At 50.4% G+C, this 20,167-nt stretch overlaps 1 long non-coding RNA gene across 1 annotated transcript in view; it reads left to right on the forward strand.

Moving 5' to 3' along the window:
- Positions 1–1,038: 1,038 nt before the first annotated feature.
- The window catches only part of LOC138850079 (uncharacterized), a 62,764-nt gene continuing 43,635 nt past the window's right edge, over positions 1,039–20,167 (forward strand). Inside the window, exon 1 of the long non-coding RNA XR_011389499.1 lies at positions 1,039–1,472. This is a non-coding gene — a long non-coding RNA (uncharacterized lncRNA). The remainder of the gene's footprint in view (positions 1,473–20,167) is intronic.

A 20,167-nucleotide genomic window follows, 5' to 3' on the forward strand; every position in this document is an offset into this window, starting at 1 on the left:
AAGAAGGGAAAACCAATAATTCCCCACCATGTTACCACCTAGCGTGAACTGTCCCCCCTGCAGGCACAGCCCGTGTGCAGGTGAGCGTGTGTGCTCAGCTGTATCTCTACGTACAGAGCATCATGGCGCACGTATGCACAGGTAAAAATAGCAGCAACACTGTTTTAGTGGCTGCCATGCAACGCTTTTGTAGCAGAGTTATCTGTGCCACAGTGTCCTGGGGAAGATACATGCTCACGAATATCTATTCCTTTAAGAGATGCTAGGAGGATGCTAGGTCTATACTGGACTTGTACAGGTTAAACTGTCAGAAGGCAGACTGCCTAGGCTGGAATTCCAGCTCCCAATTGTCCTAGCTGCCAGTTGAGTGAACTTGAGCAAGTTGCTTTGCTTCTGTATGCCTCGGTTTCCCGATCTATGTGAAGGGGAATAATAGTATCTAAAAATGAGTTAGCTCGGCCGGCGCCGCGGCTCAATAGGCTAATCCTCCGCCTAGCGGTGCCGGCACACCGGGTTCTAGTCCCAGTCGGGGCGCCGGATTCTGTCCCGGTTGCCCCTCTTCCAGGCCAGCTCTCTGCTGTGGCCAGGGAGTGCAGTGGAGGATGGCCCAGGTGCTTGGGCCCTGCACCCCATGGGAGACCAGGAGAAGCACCTGGCTCCTGGCTCCTGCCATCGGATCAGCGCGATGCGCCGGCCGCAGCGTGCTGGCCGCGGCGGCCATTGGAGGGTGAACCAACAGCAAAAGGAAGACCTTTCTCTCTGTCTCTCTCTCTCACTGTCCACTCTGCCTGTCAAAAAAAAAAAAAATAAAATAAAATAAAAATAAAAAAATAATAAAATAAAAAAAAGAGTTAGCTCATATAGCACACTTACAGTGATGTCCAGCTGCTTTTATTTTTTAATATTTATTTACTTATTTGAAAGGCAGAGCGAGCGAGCGAGAGAGAGAGAGAGAGAGAGAGAGAATCTTTCAGCCTCTGGTTCCTTCCCCAAATGGCCACAATGGACAGGGCCAGGCCGAAGCCAGGAGCCAGGAGCCTCTCCCAGGTCTCCTACATGTGTGCAGGGGCCCAAATACTTAGACCATTTTCTGCTGCTTTCCCAGGAGCATTAATGGGGAACTGGATCAGAAGTGGAACAGCAGGGACTCAAACCGGTGTCAGAATGGGATGCCAGCATCACAGGTGACAACTTAGCCCACTATGACACAGCAGCGGGCCCTGTCCAGCTTCTTGGAATATCAGTATGTATTACAGAGCCCTTCAGGTGCGTGAGTCTGAAGGTCAGTCGGGTTTATGAACCACTGGTCTGGAACACTGGACACAGCTGGACGGAAACTGGGAGGAGCTGAGACTGGGAAGATGCCAGCAGTCCGAGCTGGCCCACCCAGACACACAAGGGCCCTTGTAAGCAGCAACGTCGAGGGCTGGGAGCCTTAACACAGGAACTTTGCCAGCCGTGCGGAGGCCAAGGCAAGTACAATGTGCAGGAAACCTGCAGATCCTGCAGTGGCTGCTTTCTGAAGGCAATCAGTGCCTTTGGCAAGGATGCTGTCTCTTCTTTATGTTTGGCTTTTGTTTTGGGTACTTTTGAGTGATGAAGTGCGAGGAGAAAGAGCGAGAGTGAGCGAGCGAGCGAGAGAGATCTTCTCTCTGCTGTTTCACTCTCCAAATGCTGCCGGGGCTGGGCCAGGCCAAAGTCAGGAGCCCAGAACTCCATCCAGGTCTCCCATGCGGGTGGCAGGGGTCCAAGCACTTGGGCCATCTTCCACTGCTTTCCCAGGCACATTAGCAGGAAGCTGGATTGGAAGTGGAGCAGCCAAGACTTGAACTGGCACTTTGATATGGGACACTGGCATCGTAGGTGGTACTTAACCCACTGCACAATGTTGGCCCAGATGTGCCTTATTTTAAAAAGCCTTCAGAAACACCATCTTTCTGTCTTTGGATAACAGCTATGTTTACCATGTTACGTGCTAGACATGTGCTAGCAGTTTTTAGGCTTTATTTCATGGAACTGTGACATGTGTACCATGGTGGTGCCTATTTTATGAGTGAAAAAACTAAAAGCTTGGAGAAGTTAAATAATCTCACAAGGTACAACATCCTTGGGGCTGGTGCTGTGGTATAGCTGGTTAGGCTGCCACTTGCAGTGCTGGCATCCCATATGGGTGCTGGTTCCAGTTTCAACTGCTCCACTTCTGATCCCACTTCCTGCTGATGGCCTGGGAAAGCAGTAGAAGATGGCCCAAGCCCTTGGGCCCTTGCACCCCTGTGGGAGACCTGTATGGGGCTCCTGGCTCCTGGCTTTGGTCTGGCCCAACCCTGGCCATTGTGGCCATTTGGGGAGTGAACTAGCAGATGGAAGACTTCTCTGCCTCTGCCTTTCCCTCTCTGTAACTCTGCCTTTCAAGTAAATAAATATTTTTTTAAAAAAGGTGCAACATCTATTTTCCCCTTCTTTAGTGACAGAATGCCAATTTTATGTGGGGTGGTCATAATCCAGCAAACACCGTATTTCCTGTTGACCTGGTAGCCTTGTGTGGCCATGAGAAAAACTTCTAGCAAGTGAGATGCAAATGGAAACACTTCGGGGGGCCTTTCAGGGTTGCTACAATGTTTGTTCCTACTTACTTTTCTCCCTTCTTTCTTCTTGGTACCTAAAATGCAGACATGGTGGCAGGAGCTTCTGCAGCCCTCTTGGCATGTGAGGATGTAAACCATATGCATTCAGACCAGCACTGCCTCCCTCTGATGTCTTTTATCTGAAAGATCAAGACAGTTTTACCTTCTTGAAGTTTCTCTTATCAACAGACAAATGAGATCTAAGTTATAATCACAGCTTATGCTTGTGTTACCCTCTCTCAAAGAGAACTATCTGCCCGACTTCTCTGTGGTTTCTACACATTGACTTGCTCAGTCCTCACGGCAACCCTAGGATACAGGTGCTGTCGTTTTTCACATTTTCCAAATGTGGAAATTGAAGCTTGGAGGCGTTAAGTGACTTGGCTGCTGTCACACAACTAGCAGCGGCAGAGCCAGCAACACGTGGCTAACAAGAATAAGTTAAAGTAGAACTCTAGTCCGTGGAACACTCAAATGCACGCCTGAGGCATGGAAATTGGATGTCCTCCCTAGGGTCTGTGTGTGGCAGCTGCGGGCGGGGGGCGGTGGCGATGCTGTTTCAGTCCTGGCTCCATTCCTGACCCCAGCTTCCTCCTGCTTATGCACACTCTGGGAGGCAGTAAATGATGGCTCAAGTAGTTGCCACCCACATGGGAGATCTAGTTCAAGTTCCGGGCTCCTGGCTTTGGCTTGGCCAAGTCCTAGCTGTTGCATGCATTTGGGGGAGTAAACTAGTAGATGAGAGATATCTGTCTCTCTCTCCCTCCCTCTTCCTCTCTCTGCCTTTCAAACAAATAGTTTTTTAGAACTCCATGCTGGTAACATTTCTGCAATATGGCCTCTTACATACTCGATAGGAACGTGATGTACTTCATGGCTTTCCTTACCTGAACTTTACTTTCTGCTTTAATTCACAAACAGAGGGATGAGGAGCTGGTGCTTTTAGGAGACCCATCAGGGCCCACCTGAACCCTCAGCGTCCTTATTAGACCATCTCAGGGCTTTCCAAAGTTAATCATTTCAAAAGTCACATAGGGAATCCCATTTGCCATTGCTTTCACCATAACAATGGTTTATTTTCTTTTTTTTTTTTTAACTGGTTAATATCTATTTATTTATTTGAAAGCCAGAGTTAGAGAGAGAGAGAGAGAGATCTTTCATCTGCTAGTTCACTCCCCAAATGGTTGCAACTGTCAGGAGTGGGCCAGGCCAAAGCCAGCAGCCAGGAGCTTCATCTGGTCCCTCACATGGGTGCAGGGACCTCAGCACTTGGGCCATCACCTGCTGCTTTTCCCAGGTCATTAGTAGGGAGCAGGATCAGAAGCGGAGCAGCCAGGATATGAGCTGGTGTCCATATGGGATGCCAGTGTCACAGGTGGCAGCTTTACCCACCATGCCACAATGCAGGCCCCTCTTTCCTTTTTTTAAGATTATTTATTTGAAAAGCAGAATGACAGAGAGATAGGGAGAGACAGGGATCTCCCATGTGCTGGTTCATTCCCCAAATGGCTGCAATGGCCGGGGCTGGGTTAGGTCAAAGCCAGGAGCACTCCATCCTGATCTCCAGCATGGGTGGCAGGAACCCAAGTACTCGGGCCATCTTCTGCTACCTTCTCAGGTGCATGAGCAGGAAGCTAGATCAGAAGTAGAGAAGCTGAAACTCACACCAAGCACTCTGTTATAGAATGCTGGTCACAATGCCCGCCCTGCTTTCCTTGTATCAAGTAGACCTCTCTAAAAAAGAGAATTAGCTGTCTATCTGCCCATTCATTCAACAAATGGTAAGCACCCGTTTTGAGCTGGGTGTTCCCCTGGGTGCTGGGGTAAGGTGCGATGGACAAGGTTTACAAGGCAGCACCACCCACCAGACAGAGGAGGCAGAGAATCAACAGATACACACACAAGAGACGCGAGCAAGCGCCACAAAGGAAAGAAGCACACGGCTCCGTCTCCTGGAGGAAGGCTTCCTGGAGGAAGAGGTAGCTGAGCCAACACTTTGAAGTGATAGGGAACTTCCCTGGGGTCAGAATGAGCACAGCACGTCCAAGGCACAGACGGTCTTCTGTGCACAGCACAGTAGCATAAGGCGAGGACAGGAAGTTGGGTGGGGCCAGATTCCCACAGGTCCCTCAGGCCAGATCTGGGGATGTGACTCTGAGAATGGAAGCTACTGGAAAGTTGTAGACCACACAGTGGACGTTTGCCATCCTGCTGGCCAGCATCCCAAAGCCCTGCTGATTTTGAGGAATCACAAGACTCCTGGGAGGCCAGGCCTCCATTCCCACCACGGCCACCAGGGCTTAGCAGGGAAGAGAGCAAGCAGATCGTGTCTCTCCTCTGCCCGGGCCTCTGGGAGCAAGGTTGATCTCGTGCTCCCCTTTGGACTTTGAGTCATGACGAAGAGCCTCGAAGCCACGGGGTCCGCGAGAAACCACTGGGGTGGCTGTGGTTGGGAGTGCCCGGGGGTGGGTGGGCAGGGGCAGCAGAGGCCAGCAGGGGTGACCAATGCGCACTGACACCTGGCGCCCACACGTTTCCGGGAGATGGCGTCGGGGCAGTGTCCTTGCAGAACCATTCGCTCTCCAGTCTGTCCTGTGAGCTGCCAGTCACTCCCTGCGAACTTGTCTTCTGTGGAAAAGTAGCCAGGGCCACTTTCTGCTGTTTGAGGCTGAGCCCCCTGGCTACTCCACAGGGAGCAGAGTCACATTTTCAAAAGACAACCAGCGGCTACATGGAAAATGGATTAAAAGGCCTATTGGGCCGGCGCCGCGGCTCACTAGGCTAATCCTCCACCTTGCGGCACCGGCACACCGGGTTCTAGTCCCAGTCAGGGCGCCAGAATCTGTCCCGGTTGCCCCTCTTCCAGGCCAGCTCTCTGCTATGGCCAGGGAGTGCAGTGGAGAATGGCCCAAGTGCTTGGGCCCTGCACCCCATGGGAGACCTGGATAAGTACCTGGCTCCTGCCATCGGATCAGCGCGGTGCGCTGGCCGCAGTGCGCCAGCCGTGGCGGCCATTGGAGGGTGAACCAACGGCACAGGAAGACCTTTCTCTCTCTCTCTCTCTCTTTCACTGTCCACTCTGCCTGTCCAAAAAAAAAAAAAAAAAAAAAAAAAAAAGGCCTATTAGCCTGGGCCTAGTCAGAAACAGAACACACATGAGCTATTTCAAAATAGAGGATAACTATATAAATAAAATATTTTATTTTGTTTATAAAATAATTTATTTTCTTTGTTAATTATTTTATTCAGAATAGAGGACAAATAGATAAAAATAATTTATTATTTATTTGAAAGAGACAGAGAGAGACAGAGACATTCCATCCACTGATTCACTCCCCAAATGCTGGAAGGGAGCAGTATAAAGAATTGCCTTGCACAGCATTAGACACGAAAGAGGAAGAGGAAGAGTGAGAGGAGGAAGGAAGAGCCCAGGTAACCAGGATTCATAACAGGAAAAAGCAGCTCTCACCTCCTAAGGCTGAGGAAGAGGAGTGCTGTCACCTGTCACCTGGGCCTCGCAGCTTGGAGAGGGGCCCCACGGGGCCCTGCCCTGCTCCGAGCTCTGAGGAGGGGTTTGCTGTCTGGCTGGTGCTTCTGCCAATGAGGTATGGCCCTGCAGGTGCTCAGACCTCCCATGGGTGTGGCCCAGCAGCTGTGGGCCTGGGGCGTGGCTGCTGCTGGCAGCACCTGGGGACACTGGAGATGGGGCTTGAGGGAGGGCACATTACGGTTGGCACTGGGAGTACTTGGGAAAGCTGGACGCTGGGGCCAGTTACCTACGGCAAAGGAGAAGTGAAAAACAGTCCCTTCTCCATTCTTCCCAGTTTCTGATGGCCTTCTAATGCCTCAAGCCACAGAACCTAACAAGAAGCCAGCAAGCTGGGAGATGGAGAGATTTAGCCTGCGTTATCCCAGCTGGGTATAGAGAGAGGTACACAGAAGGGGTATCTTGGGGACCACAGGCAACCAATCAGCACAGACAGCATCAGTCCAGCTAGGAAGCCACTGCAGTTACCCGGGAGAGAAAAAGCGATGGCACAGACAAGTCCGCCGGTGGTGGCAAGGACAGGACCCATCTGGAAGATGGCGGTGTCTAGCACAGAGCTGCAGCTGCCGGTACAGTGTTTGCTGATATGAAAGGGTCTACCGCAGGCTCCCCCCTCCCAGCTGGGGTCTTGGTAGCACAGCCTTGTCACTCAGCCACTGCCACCGCCTACCCACAGTTGCTTACCTCCCGGAGCTGGAGCATGCGCACAAAGTGGACCTTGAGCCCGCAGACTGAGTGGGCCGGGAAGGAGCCGGCAACAGAACGCCAGCAACATGACGTGGCTGGAGCAGCCGGAGAACGCAGGCACCCTGAGTGAGAGGAGAGCCAGGGTTCGCAGAACTTCCCGTTCCCCAGAGGACGCTGTCCCTGGGGTGTCAGCTGGGTCAGAAAGAGCGCCCCATCCTGCCCTACACAGCGTGTGCTCCTCCCTGTGCACTCCCCATGCCGCCCTTCCCTTTACATTGTGCCAGCTTTTGGAGAGCCACGCCCACGTGCGGATGAAAGCTCTCATCAAGAAGTCACAGACGTTCAAGGATTAGAGGCAGATTGTCAAAGAATTTCTTACGAGGGGCTGGGGTTGGGAGCATCAGTTAAGAGGCTGCTTGGGATGCTAAGGCCCAAATCAGAGTGCCCGTTTTTCTGCTAACATGACCCTGGGAGGCAGCCACTGAGCCTGGCAGGCTCAAGTACTTCGGTCCCTGCCACCCACACGGGAAACCCAGGTTGACTTTGCAGGCTCCTGGCTTCAGGCTGGCCCAGTCCTAGCTGTTGTAGTCATTTATGGTGAGAACCAGTGGATGGAAGATTTCTCTCTGTCTCTCTGCCTTTCTCTTGATTTCTTAAAAAAATAATTTCCTTTGAGAGCTTAGATATGGGTTTATTATTAGTATTTGTAGCACTGGATGATTTCCCGGAGGCAGGATTAAGGGTCCAACAAGGGGCGGCACCCAGAGAGCCACACAGTGGGAACTTGCTGGCGTCCGTAGGCTGACGGGGCAGGGGGGGCGAGCGGCTGCGGAGGAAGAGGAGACGTTGCCAGGAACTGAAGTTAAGTGGGAGGACGCAGTCATTGCCAAACCACAAGGCAAGGAGGGAGCCAGGAGAGTGAGTACTCTGCCCAGCCTCTCTCTCCTTTAACCCTCAGTCTCCTGCTGCACCTGCCAGCCTGAACCCGGACTGGCAGGGACTCCAGGTACTGCAGTTAGTGGAGACCAGACCACTAGGCACAGGGCGTGGGGAACATGGATCTAGTGGAAAAACACAGACTACCCAACACACACATTGTAGGCAATGACTTTTTTTCTCTCCGTCCAACACTTGTGTGTGTAACCCTGCAACTATCTAAGGTGATTGCAAATCCATTATTTCATTTATGTCCTTCAAAGCATTGTGATGGTTCCTGTAATGTGCCGAGATGACTTGGCTGTGGAGTGCCCAGACATTTGGCCAATGATTCTGGGGGTGTCTGTGGTGAGATAAGTGGTTGATTTGGTAGCAGATTGCTCTCCACATCATGGACAGGCCTTGTCCAAGCACTTGAAAGCCTGAACAGAACAGAAAGGCCAGCCCCCCTCCCCACGAGGAAGAAGGAACTCCTCTTGCCTGCCTGTCTGCAAACTGGGATACTGGCTTCTTTCCTGCTTCGGACTTGAACTGAAACCTTGGCTCCTCCTCATTCCCAAGGCTGCCAGCATCAGACTAGAACCACACCGTTGGCTCTCCCTGGTGACTCTCGGGTTTCTAGTTTGCTGACTGCTCATCTTGGGATTCGGCAACTTCTATAATTGTCTGAGTCAATTCCTTAAAATAATATATGCATAGATATCTACATGATTATATGTATAGAGAGGGAGACATGGACATAGACATAGATCCAATTAGTTCTGGTCCTCTGGAGAATCGGGACTAATCAAGTGTCTTATGGAATAGTCAAGGCAGGTATCATCTCCAGAAAGAGGCAAATATGACAGTTTGGAAGCCTCAGTCAGAAAACACATTCTTTGTACCATCTCTGTTTATGTAACTTAAGAGTGGCTAAGTTCCCCATGATTTATTTATTTGTAAGAGAGAGAGAGAAAGAAAGAGAGCGAAAGTAAGAAAGAAATTTTCCATCTGCTGGCTCCCTTCCCAAATGCCTACAACAGCCTGAGTTAGCCCAGGCCCAAGTCAACAATCCAGAACTCAGTCCAGGTCTCCCATGTGGTTGTCAGGGACCCCAGGACTTGAGCCAGCTTCTGCTGCCTTCGGGGAGGCTCCTTAGCAGGAAGCTGGATCAGAAGCAGAGTTGGGACTCAAGGTTGAAGCCTTGAAACTCCCTCTCATTTCCTCCCTATCTAAATCGTGCTCAAACTTGCCAAATGCCTCTTTAACCTGTTCTCTTCCATATTTTCCCACAGTTTAGCCTGCTTCTTCTTCCCTGCTGTGTATTCATAGTGTATGATTAAAGGTTTGTGTGATTGTTGATGAAATTGTCTCGCACACCAGGCCATTAGGTTCCACAGCTTCACTGTTGTGACCCCAGCTCTCAAAATGTTTGCTGTTGCATTAAATGGTGTTGTTGTCCCTGGTGTCTTACCCTCTCTGGCCGGACTGCCAGAGAGTGAGTTTTCTTTTCTTTTTTAAAAGGATTTTATCTTTGTGTGTGTGTGTTGTTTTTTTTTTTAAGATTTATTTATTTATTTGAGAGGCAGAGTTACAGACAGAGAGAGGGAGAGACAGAGAAAGAGGTCTTCCACATGCTGGTTCATTTCCCAAATGGCCACAACGGCCAGAGCTGGGCCGATCCGAACAGGAGCTCTCCTACGCAGGTGCAGGGGCCCAAGCACTTGGGCCATCTTCTACTGCTGTCCCAGGCCATAGCAGGGAGCTGGATCAAAGTGGAGCAGCTGGGACTCAAACCTGTGCCTGTATGGGATTCCAGTGCCATAGGCAGATGCTTAACCCACTATGCCACAACAGCCGAAAGAGTAAACTTTAATATGCGAATCTAGAATTGCCACTTCTCTACCTAAAGCTCCCCTTAGTCTAGCAGAGGCTGTGAGCTTGCGGCCCATAACTGCATCTAGAGACGTTTTGTTCGGCTCTCGCAATGTGTGTTTTAAATGAGGAATAATTGCCAGTTTAAAAAAATCTGTGTCTGTCTGATAAAAATTGAGAATTCTGGCTTTTCTTGACAACACCAAAGATTGGTAACCCTGGGCCTGCCTCCTTCCACAGCAACGACTGGCCAAGGCTGAGGGGCAGTGGGCAGTGGCTTCCTTCGGTTAGGAGCAGGCTTGATTTGCCACAATCCCAGCTGGGCCCTGGAGACTTTGGAGCTCCAGGACTCCAAGGTCAAGGTCAAGGTCAAGGTCAAGAGAGTCCCCTTAAATGCCTTGGCTTTAGGGCCATCCCTGGTCTCAGTCTCCCTATGGTACTCCTAGGTTACCTCCTGGGACCTAGATCCGTACAGATATCTTACAAGGTGCGGAGGTCTTCCGCCCTCTGTGCTTTTGTTCTGGGAGGTCTGGTGCACTTCTGACCTATTATCCTCCAAAGCCTCCTCTTCCTCCTACAAAACTCAGCTTGGCTTTCCTCCTCCTGGCAGTGGTCATTCCTCTCCCTAGTGGACTCTTCACATTATTTTGGAATTATTTGTAACTATATGAACCACTCCCCCCAACCCTTGGATGAAAGTACCAATGCCATCACTTCTCTTTTGAGTGTTAAATAAGTTGGTAACAGCGTCCCTTTGCCAACCAGTGGGAACTCTAGTAGCTCACATTCGAGAAAGAGCAGCGAGGCACCTCAAGTCCCCAGTAGGTCCCCAGTAGGTCTCTATTTTCCACTGTGGCTGAGGCTGTACTGCCCTATGGTGTTGATATTGGAGTTGGCTGTGTACCTCTGTGTATGTCTGTCTATGTCTACTATTTGCAAGTCAGTACTTGTCCCTGGCCAAGTGGTCCTCCAAGGGACGATGGCCCCACCCCTTCAGTGTTGTTCTTGGTTAGAAATGTTTCTCTTTGATCTTTAACTTAGAATCTTGCACTCATCCTTTTCCCCAAAGCCCACCTTTGACCTTTCACACCTCACGTCCATCACACCAGGGTGATGGACACGAGGCTGTAACCGGAGGACTTCCCCTTTGCTCCTGGTAAGTCCCTCCCTGAGCCTTCCTTTCCTTTATCTCCAGGGGACCTCAGCTGGGCACTGAGAGGTTGTAATGACATCGAACCTCAAAAGGGACAGAGTTTCGGGTCTGCCTTCCTGCCTTCCCGGGAAGTTTTTGGTGCCCTGTGCACATTAGTGCACATGTTCTCTTCCTCTCTCCTCTAGGGCAATGGATGCTTTCTTTCCCGAATCATCAGCCTCCACGTCTATGGGTTCTCCACCCACAGATTCAACCAAGTGTGCATCAAAAATATTTGAAAAAGAAATTATGTTGGTCCTGAGTGTGCAGACTTTTTTTCTTGTCATTATTCCATAAATAATATGGCATAACAACCATTTACATAGCAGTTACATTAGGGATTATAAGTAACCTAGAGAGGATTTACAGTACGTGGGAGGATGTACCTTGGTATGGTATGTAAATATCACACCATTTTATAGAAGGAACTTAAGATCTTCGGAATTTGGTACAGGTGTGGGTCCATGGAGCCGATCCTCCACGGATGCTCATGGGGGGGGGGAGAGCTATCAGGTGGTTCTTCTCCAGAAATTTGCTCCAAGGTGACAGGTGGATTTTGTTTGGAAAGTAGGATCTGAAGACCTGTGACTATAGCAGCAGCTTTTCCTGATGAGATTTTATATTTGCACCTTGCCTTCAGCAGAGTTTTCCATAGAATAGAAAGGGAGACGTTCGTGTAGGCAGTTTTTGCAGAGCAAATACACATTTTCTGAATGGCGCAGATAGGGAGTGAGGGGAGCAGAACTGGATAAAGGAAGGAGCTGAAATCAGGTGTGGTGGAAGCAGAGGCCTCAGCTGATCCCACGAGGAGCTCTGGTGTTAGGCTGACTCTTCTGTGTCCCAACTGAGGCAAGGAGGATGGCCTTTGTGCCCCTGCCACGGCCAGTCATTGGCCATAGACAACCCTCACTCCAGGAGCTATAACCTGGGGAAGCCAGCTCCCTTCAGCCAAGGGCACCTCCTGGGAATTGTTGGTCTTCTGTGAGCAACTCTCCATAGGTGGGGGAAGAGTCCAGTCTGGAGGAGGTCATCTGGGCAGTAAGTGTCCACTGTACACCTGCCCAGATGCAATTCCCTTCCCTTCCCTTCCCTCCCCTTCCCTCCTCCCTCTTTCTTTTTATTTATTTGAAAGGCAGAGTTGTAGAAAGAGAGGGAGGGAGGTAGAGAGAGCGATATTCTGTCTGCTGGTTCACTCTCCAAATGGCCACATGGCCAGGCTGAAGCCAGGAGTGTGGCATTCTGTCTGGCTCTCCCACGTAGGTTCAGGGGCCCAAGGACTTGGGCCATCTCCTGCCACCTTCCCAAGTGCATTAACAGGGAGCTGGTTGGGAAGTGGAGCAGTGAGGACTTGTACAGGCACCCACATGGGATGCCAGCATTGCAGGCTGTGGCTTTATCTGCCATGCCACAACGCCAGCCCAACACAATTTATCTCTGTCCCTGTCTCCCCTACTGCACCACAGCACCTTCCTATGGACGGAATGTTTGTGTCTCCCTCTAATTCCCAGTGTGATGGTATTCGGAGATGGAGCCTTTGGGAGGTAGTTGGGTCACGAGGGTGGAGCCCCGGAGTAGGATTAGTGCCCTTGTCAGGAGAAGAGACTCCAGGGCTTCCTGTCACTCAGCCGTGTGGGAACTCAGTGAGAACCTGCCCTGGGCACAGCAGGAAGGGAGCGCTCATCAGATCCTGAATCTGCCAGCACCTTGACTTTGGACTTCCCAGACTCAGACCTGTGAAAAGTAAATGTCTGTTACTAAAGTCACCAAATCTGTGGTATTTTGTTATAGCAGCCCAAAGAGACTAAGATGCACCTTGAGGGCAGAAACAGGGGTGCCCAACAGTGCATGGACTGGAGTGTCCACTCAACCAGTAGATAACAGAAGAATGAATGGATGCGTGCAAGGGAGAGTGAGTGTAAGCCCAGTGACTGTTGTAAATTAGTATTGATTGCATCTATGCAGAACTTTATATATGCAAATTATTCTGCTAAAAATATGTTATAAATATGTGAGTGCTCTAAGCAATAATTTTTAATAAAGTCTGTCATCAAAATGAATTAATATTTAGCGGGCACCAACTAGGAGTACAACCTGCATTAGTTAGTGCTCCCAGAATGCATTTGCACTAATAATAAGACTCTCTAAAGATTTCAGAGATAGATTCTAATTCATGTCTTAAATTGCCTTTTTAGACCCTCTACTTTGTTGGCTAAATATCCTGTCCTCATGCCACAGTGTTTCCAGAGTTTACTGAGCATTTTATCCCTGCTAGCAAACTGATCTTGGCTGGCTCTGCATCTCTTCGCATGTTTGTAATTTTCTTGGCCGTAGCCAGTTGCTCCTGGGCCTTTACTCTCTGGCTCCCCGGAAGTGCAGCTCCTACCTGGAAATGGCTCCACCAAAGCCCCAGGTGCCCCTAGGTGGAGAAGTGGGGGTGGGGCTGGCCATCCTTGAACCTTGGCCCCACAACCACGGTGATTGGTCCGTGGCTGGACACATGAACCGAGATGGACCAATCTCAGTTCTTCCCTGGGAACTTTCTTACCTTGGGGGAAAAAGAGAGGGAAACAAGCTGTGAGAGAAGAGTGCTGTCTTGCTCTCTGCTTGTGGAGTCGCTTGCCCTGTAGGGGCACAGGGCTACCAGTGGCCACCACCCATCCCAGGAAGGAACCCTCTTGGGACAGAAGAAGATGAAGTCAACCCAATGGGAGAAGCAGGAGAGAAGTGGGAGAGTTCTGAGAGCTTACAAACCCTGGATTCCAGGAGCTGAAATCACAGAGATTCTGTTTCCTGGCTTCTCAATGCCTGTCTGCCAAATCCACCCTTCGTATCAGAGCCACCTCATCCAGTTGCCTGCAGTCTCCCTTTTAGCTGAAGCTAATGCAGGTTGTGTTTCTATCACTTCCTCCTGGAGAGTCTCTCCACCACCACCACCACCACCACCACCACCACCACCACATTTGCTAGGACCACATTTGCTAGGACCATCATTGAGCTGTTACCCTGAACACCAACCTAGTAAACTTTCAGTCATCAAGGCGGCCACCCTCCGCAAGATGATGGAGCGTAGAGCGGACAGTGTCCACTCTCGAGCTTCGGGCTCCGTCTTGCCTTCATCAGCAACTGGCTGCGTGGCCTCGGGGAAGGCATTTGAATGGTCTTTGGTCTTTGCCTTAGCTTGTCTTCTGTGTGAACTGCTGCAGGTTAAGAGGTTCATTGTGTACATTAAACAAGATTCTATCTTTAAAGTCCTGGGACAGCCCCTGGCACATAGTAAGCACTCAATAAACAGAGCTATTCTGACCTGTCCCTCTTTTCCATGGATCTCTCCCATGGCACAATCTCCCTGTGGGCATCAACACACAGCAATTTATTCTAGAACTCCACTTTTCCTTCATTCCTATTTTCACATTGTTAGATGCTTATTTTTGACGTGCAATGGCCTTTCTCTTGGACCACATTCTACTTAATGTTCCTTTTTGCTGCTGGTTGCCTCCTGATTATTGCTCTCTCTGGAGTCCATGTTAGTCGTTTTTCACAATCCCTTCCATCGCAGCCACCGTCTTCTTCCTTCCTTGTGAAGCGCTTTTTCTTATGCCCGCACTGGAACTTTCCTCTACAAGGAGCAATGTCCTGGAAGTGTATTTTCCTTGGAGCCATCTCTGCGGCATGGAAGCAGCGTTATGCGTCAGCCCACGCTGGAGCCCTTCCTGGCTTGGTCAGGGCACACTGCAAACCACCCCCACCGTGGCAAGCTCCCGTAATAAAGCACCTCCTGGCCAGGACACAAACCACGGTCAAAAAGGTCTGCCTGAGTTCTGAAGGTCAAGCAATTAGAATTTTCTCAGGCTTTTAAAGGAGTGGATTTCTGCAAAGATGCCTCTCCTAGGGGAGCATCTATGGCCACTTCTCAAGGTGAGTTGGGACTTGTCATGGCGCCTGGGTGCTTGTCCTTGGCTCTGGTAGCCTCCGCTCGCTCACCTGTGACATAGACTTAGAACAACGTTGCCCTGTTTTCGGGTGAAAATTAAAATGAAACAGTTTGGTAATGTGTAAAGAGCTGCATAGATGGGAGATGTTTATTTCTGTTCAGTTTACTTTTATTTGAAAGGGAGAGTGACAGAGAGACAGTAGGTAAGAGTGAGTGAGATTTTTCTTTTGCTGCTCTGCAAATGCCACAGCCGGGACCCCGGAGCTCAGTCTGTGTGTAGGCTCTGGAGTACTTGAGTCAGCCGCCGCTGTGTGCGCATCGACAGGAAGCTGCATGGGGAGCAGAGGCAGAGGCCATGTGAAGCACTCAGATATGGGGTGCTGGCGCCCCAAGTGGCAGCTTCGCTCACTGCACCACAATGCCATCTTTAATAGGCTCCCAGTGACAGGTGTAAAATGGGGGACCCTTCTCAGTTTGCTCTTCACAATGACAAGTGCAGACGCAGAAGACAAATTCAGGGAACTCTGGTAAAGAACCACACGTAGGATGTTCTTAGGTCAAGCAGAAGTGGCTACAGTCCTTATTAGGGGTTCAGGAAAAAAATGCATCCAGGACCAATTTCAGTTTGTGAACCTTGATAGGGAAAGGTTTCAGAAGTAGAATAAGATGACCCGGGTCCAGCGCTGTCCGTAGTGGGTAAAGCCGCGGCCTATGGTGCTGGCATCCCATATGGGCAAAGGTTTGAGTCCTGGCTACACCACTTCCAATCCAGCTCTCTGCTGTGGCCTGGGAAAGCAGTAGAAGATGGCCCAAGTCCTTGGGCTCCTGCACCCATGTGAGAGACCTGGAAAAAGCTCCTGGCTCCTGGCTTTGGATCGGCGCAGCTCCAGCCATTGCGGCCATTTGGGGAGTGAACCAGTGGATGGAAGACCTCTCTCTCTCTGTCTGTCTCTCCTTTTCTCTCTGTGTAACTGACTTTCAAATAAATAAATAAATAAATGACCTATGTAGGCCACCGTTCAGGTGCATAGGTTTAAGCCACCACCTCTCATATTGGAGTCCTGATTTGAGTCTTGGCTTCTCCACTTCTGATCCAGCTCACTGCTATGGCCTGGGAAAGCAGTAGAGGATAGTCCAAGTGTTTGGGCCCCTGCACTCGCATGGGAGATCTGGAAGGAGTTCTGGGCTCCTGCCATTTTGGCCATTTGGAGAGTGAATCAGCGGATGGAAGATCTGATAGTCTCTCTGTGTCTCCTTCTCTCTGTCATTCTGCCTTTCAAATAAAATAAAATAAATCTTCTTAAAAATGACCCATGTAGCTTCTCAGAGGGTCCTTCCCTTCCCGCCACCTCTCCTGGATTCTCTGTGCTCCCCTAGCCACGTCGGGAGGGATCATCCCGAAACTCATCCCAGCTGGCTCACAGGAGACAGAACTGCCCAGTGCCACTGGCAGCCAGCCCTACACCTCTCCCCTGGGCCAGATGCTCTCTAGACACAGGTCTCCCCACCTGCAACATGTGGCTGGCACAGTCCATAATACACGCCTCAACAGAACACCTTGGCAACCCAGAGAGGTGACTAACACCGCCCAAGGAGAGGGAAGACTTCACAAGGAAGCTAATTTTAGAGCTAAATCTTAAAGGCAAGGGAGGTGTTGCCCGAAGGTAAAGGGTTGGGAAGGAACCTGCTCCCTATCCCCCACCCCCTAGAGCCTGCACCTTGGACAAAGGCATGAAAGAGCTTGCAGTGTTCAGGAGACAGCAGGTAGTGAGCCTGGCTGCCCTGAGGCCTGCCTGGCGTGGGGGGGGGGGGGGCTGCCAGGGCTAAAGCTGAAGGGAAATCTGGGGAAGGGTCCTGTCCCACTGCCTCGCAGCCATTCCCAGTGGAATGTGGTCTTGCGGGATGCCCTTTCCATCCTCCTTCAGATAACTTTGGAGATGAACTCCCTGATCAGTCTTGCCCCTCTCTGTTAACCTCGGCAGCTATTATGAGCCTCCCTTCCGTCTTTCTCCCTGGGCACAGAGGACCACTCATGCGCAGTCTGGTGGTCTGCGAACAGCCCACTTAGCAAGGTCAAGATTCTGAGCAGGGTTGCAATTCTCTGATACTGGGCGCTGACAACAAACCGATGCCAGCTGGTTGACTTCTCCCTGCCACAGTTTCTGCGTTGGTTAAGTAGATTTGTCAGAATTAAATCAGATGTTGTGTGGGCATCTCTGTCTCCAAATCCTAGTTCTTTCCCAGTGACCCCTATCTTAGTGAAAAGCATTTACCCGACTAGCAAAGCAGGAAGCTGCCCGCCTTTCTCCTCTTGCTAGTACCCATCCGTAGCTCCTGTCAACCTTGTTCTCTCCACTTCTGCTTTTTTTTTTTTTTTTTTTTTTGACAGGCAGAGTGGACAGTGAGAGAGAGAGACAGAGAGAAAGGTCTTCCTTTGCCGTTGGTTCACCCTCCAATGGCCGCCGCGGCTGGCGCGCTGCGGCCGGTGCACCGCGCTGATCCGATGGCAGGAGCCAGGACAGGAGCCAGGTGCTTTTCCTGGTCTCCCATGGGGTGCAGGGCCCAAGCACCTGGGCCATCCTCCACTGCACTCCCTGGCCACAGCAGAGAGCTGGCCTGGAAGAGGGGCAACCGGGACAGAATCCGGCGCCCCGACCGGGACTAGAACCCGGTGTGCCGGCGCCGCTAGGCGGAGGATTAGCCTAGTGAGCCGCGGCGCCGGCTCACTTCTGCTTTCTGACACTGTCTCTCCTCTGACTACCGCACTACCACTAGAATCTTCCAAGCACTTTTCCAATTTCTATGTACAGCCTCTACAAGGTAGCCAGCTCATTATGGTAAAATGTTAATGTGATCATAGTATGCCCAGCTGAAACCCTTCAGTAGTATTCTATTTCACTTGTGGTGGACTGCACAGTCTTTCTACGTGGCCTCCAGACCCTGTATGAGCTGGCCTCTGCCTTACTACCTGCTGTCTACCACACAGATGTGCATATAATTCTAAGAATGGGCAACAGGTCAGGCGCTTTCAAGTCTTTCCCATTCCTTCTGCTTAAAATACGCCCATGCCCCATCTTGCGTCCCCAAGCCAGGTTCCCTGGGAATTGATCCCGAGATGAGGATATATGGGAAGCTATTTATTTAGGAACTGCTCCAGAGGGCCAAGGCCCAGTGGGGTAGGGGATACAGGGCAGGGAGGCCTAAGCTCCCAAGCACTTCCGCTTCTTCAGCTGCCTGCCCAAGCCAGTTCTCTGAAAGGTCATGGGGCAGCCACTCCAGCAAACACACAGGAGCCAAGAGAGGGGCACACGGAAGCAGTGCAGGGTCCAGGAAAGAGCCTGGGATGGTACTGGTTATGCTTGCCTATTGGCTGCATCCCACACTAAAGAGTAAGCCCCCACTAAGGCAGAAACTTTAAAATTTTTTAAAATTTGTTTTCATTTTATTTGAAAGGCGGGGCAGGGTGGGAGGAGAGGTCTACCATTTGCTGGCTCACTTCCTAAATACCTATAATAGCCAGAGCTGGGAAAAATCAAAACTAGGAGTCTGGAAATTAATCTGGGTCTCCTACAAGGGTGGCAGGGGGACTTGAACTATCATCTGCTACCTCCCAGGTGCATTAGCAGGAAGTGGGAAGCAGAAGCAGAGATGAGACTCAAATTTATGCACTCCAATATGGGATTCTAAGCAGCATTTTAACTCCTGTGCCAAATGCTTATGCCAGAAATGCAGATATTTGCTCTCCTTGTTCACTGTTACATCCTTAATTCTGTTAGCGTAGCACCTGCCACATAGCCGGTAATCAGTAGATTTTTTGAATGAACGAAGCTCCTAGTGCATTTGAGGCAACCAGGAAGTATTCAATAATGTTGGAAACAATGCGTCTATAGATTTCACCCTTTTCATAGAGTTCCAATCCTAGCAGGGATTCTTGGGCATATGGACTCAGAAACAGGCTACTGAGAAAGAGAAAAAGCACCTGGAAAGAGACTGGCCCTGGGGAAGACAGCTGAACTGTTAATAAACTGAAGTGTCAAGTGTACTTGGAAGCAAGTAATAGGGTGGGTTGAGGGGTGGATAAGTCACTCCTACAATTAAAGCAGGGGGCATGGAGCCACTAGACCATCAGCCGTCACAGGAAGTGGCAGCTCTGGGGCTGCAGGCAGCACAGGATCTACTGTGAAAGAGGGCAGGGTCTCAGGGCCTCGGCGGGACAGGCTGGGGCTCAGGTCAAGGATTTGGTGCTGCAGGGCAGGTAAGCACTGAGAACAGACAGAAAGGCCAGAGCTCGGGCCCACTTGGAGTACGTATTGGGTGCTACATAAAACTCTTCTGCCATATTCATGTAACACTTCTGAGGCCAAATGCATGTTTTTTTTTTAAAGATTTTTAAAATTTATTTGTTTAAAATGCAGAATAACAGAGAGGCAGAGGCAGAGAGAGAGGGGGGTCTTCCATCCACTGGTTCACTCACCAAATGGCCACAACAGCGGGAGTTGCGCCAATCCGAAGCCAGGAGCCAGTAGATTCTTCCAGTCTCCCACATTGGTGCAGGGGCCCAAGCACTTGGGCCATCTTCTACTTCTTTCCCAGGCCATAGCAGAGAGCTGGATCAGAAGTGAAGTGGCCAGGACTCTAACCGGTGCCATATGGGATGCTGGCACTGGCTTTACCTGTTATGCCACAACGCCAGCCCCAAATGCATGGATTTTTTTTTTCCATACCAAGCATCTCTCCAATTATCTTCAGTTGCTGACTCAGCAGCTTGCAATTCAATTCAATTCTGACACTACCTACCTGGAGTTAGTGTCAGATCCCACAGTTAAAGGGTTCAGGCTAGGGTGGGCATTTGTCTCAGTGATTACAACGTTGGTTAAGACATTCACAGTGGGCATTGTGGCTCGGTGGGTTAAGACACTGCTTGGGATGTCCACACCTGTATTGGAGTGCCTAGGATCCAAGTGCCACCTCCCCTTCTGATCTAGTTTCCTGCTAGTGTGCACAATGGGAGGCAGCAGGTGATGGCTCCAGTACTTGGGTCACCCATGTGGGAGATCAGATGTAATTCCTGGCTCCTGATTTTAACCCAGCTCAGCCTTGGCTGTTGCAGGCATTTGGCGAGTGAACTAGTAGATGGGAGCTCTCTCTGCTTCCCAAAGACAAATCAAAAAATGGCACAGTCCCACAGGACTGCCCCACTTTAGATGCCAATCAAAAGTCTGGGCGAACCAAAGAAGGATGTAGCTTTCTTTGAAGGAAGGATAGAACTTCCACTGTGATTATGGCCTTGTTTATAAATAAAGTCAGAGTTTGTGAACTCAAGAGGCTTCCATAGCCTTGACAGCTCATGACAAGAGCCTCGGGTGACTACTGACGTCATGAATAAGAGCATCAAT

Source organism: Oryctolagus cuniculus, chromosome 6 (genome assembly GCF_964237555.1).
Source record: "Oryctolagus cuniculus chromosome 6, mOryCun1.1, whole genome shotgun sequence".
Taxonomy (NCBI): domain Eukaryota; kingdom Metazoa; phylum Chordata; class Mammalia; order Lagomorpha; family Leporidae; genus Oryctolagus; species Oryctolagus cuniculus.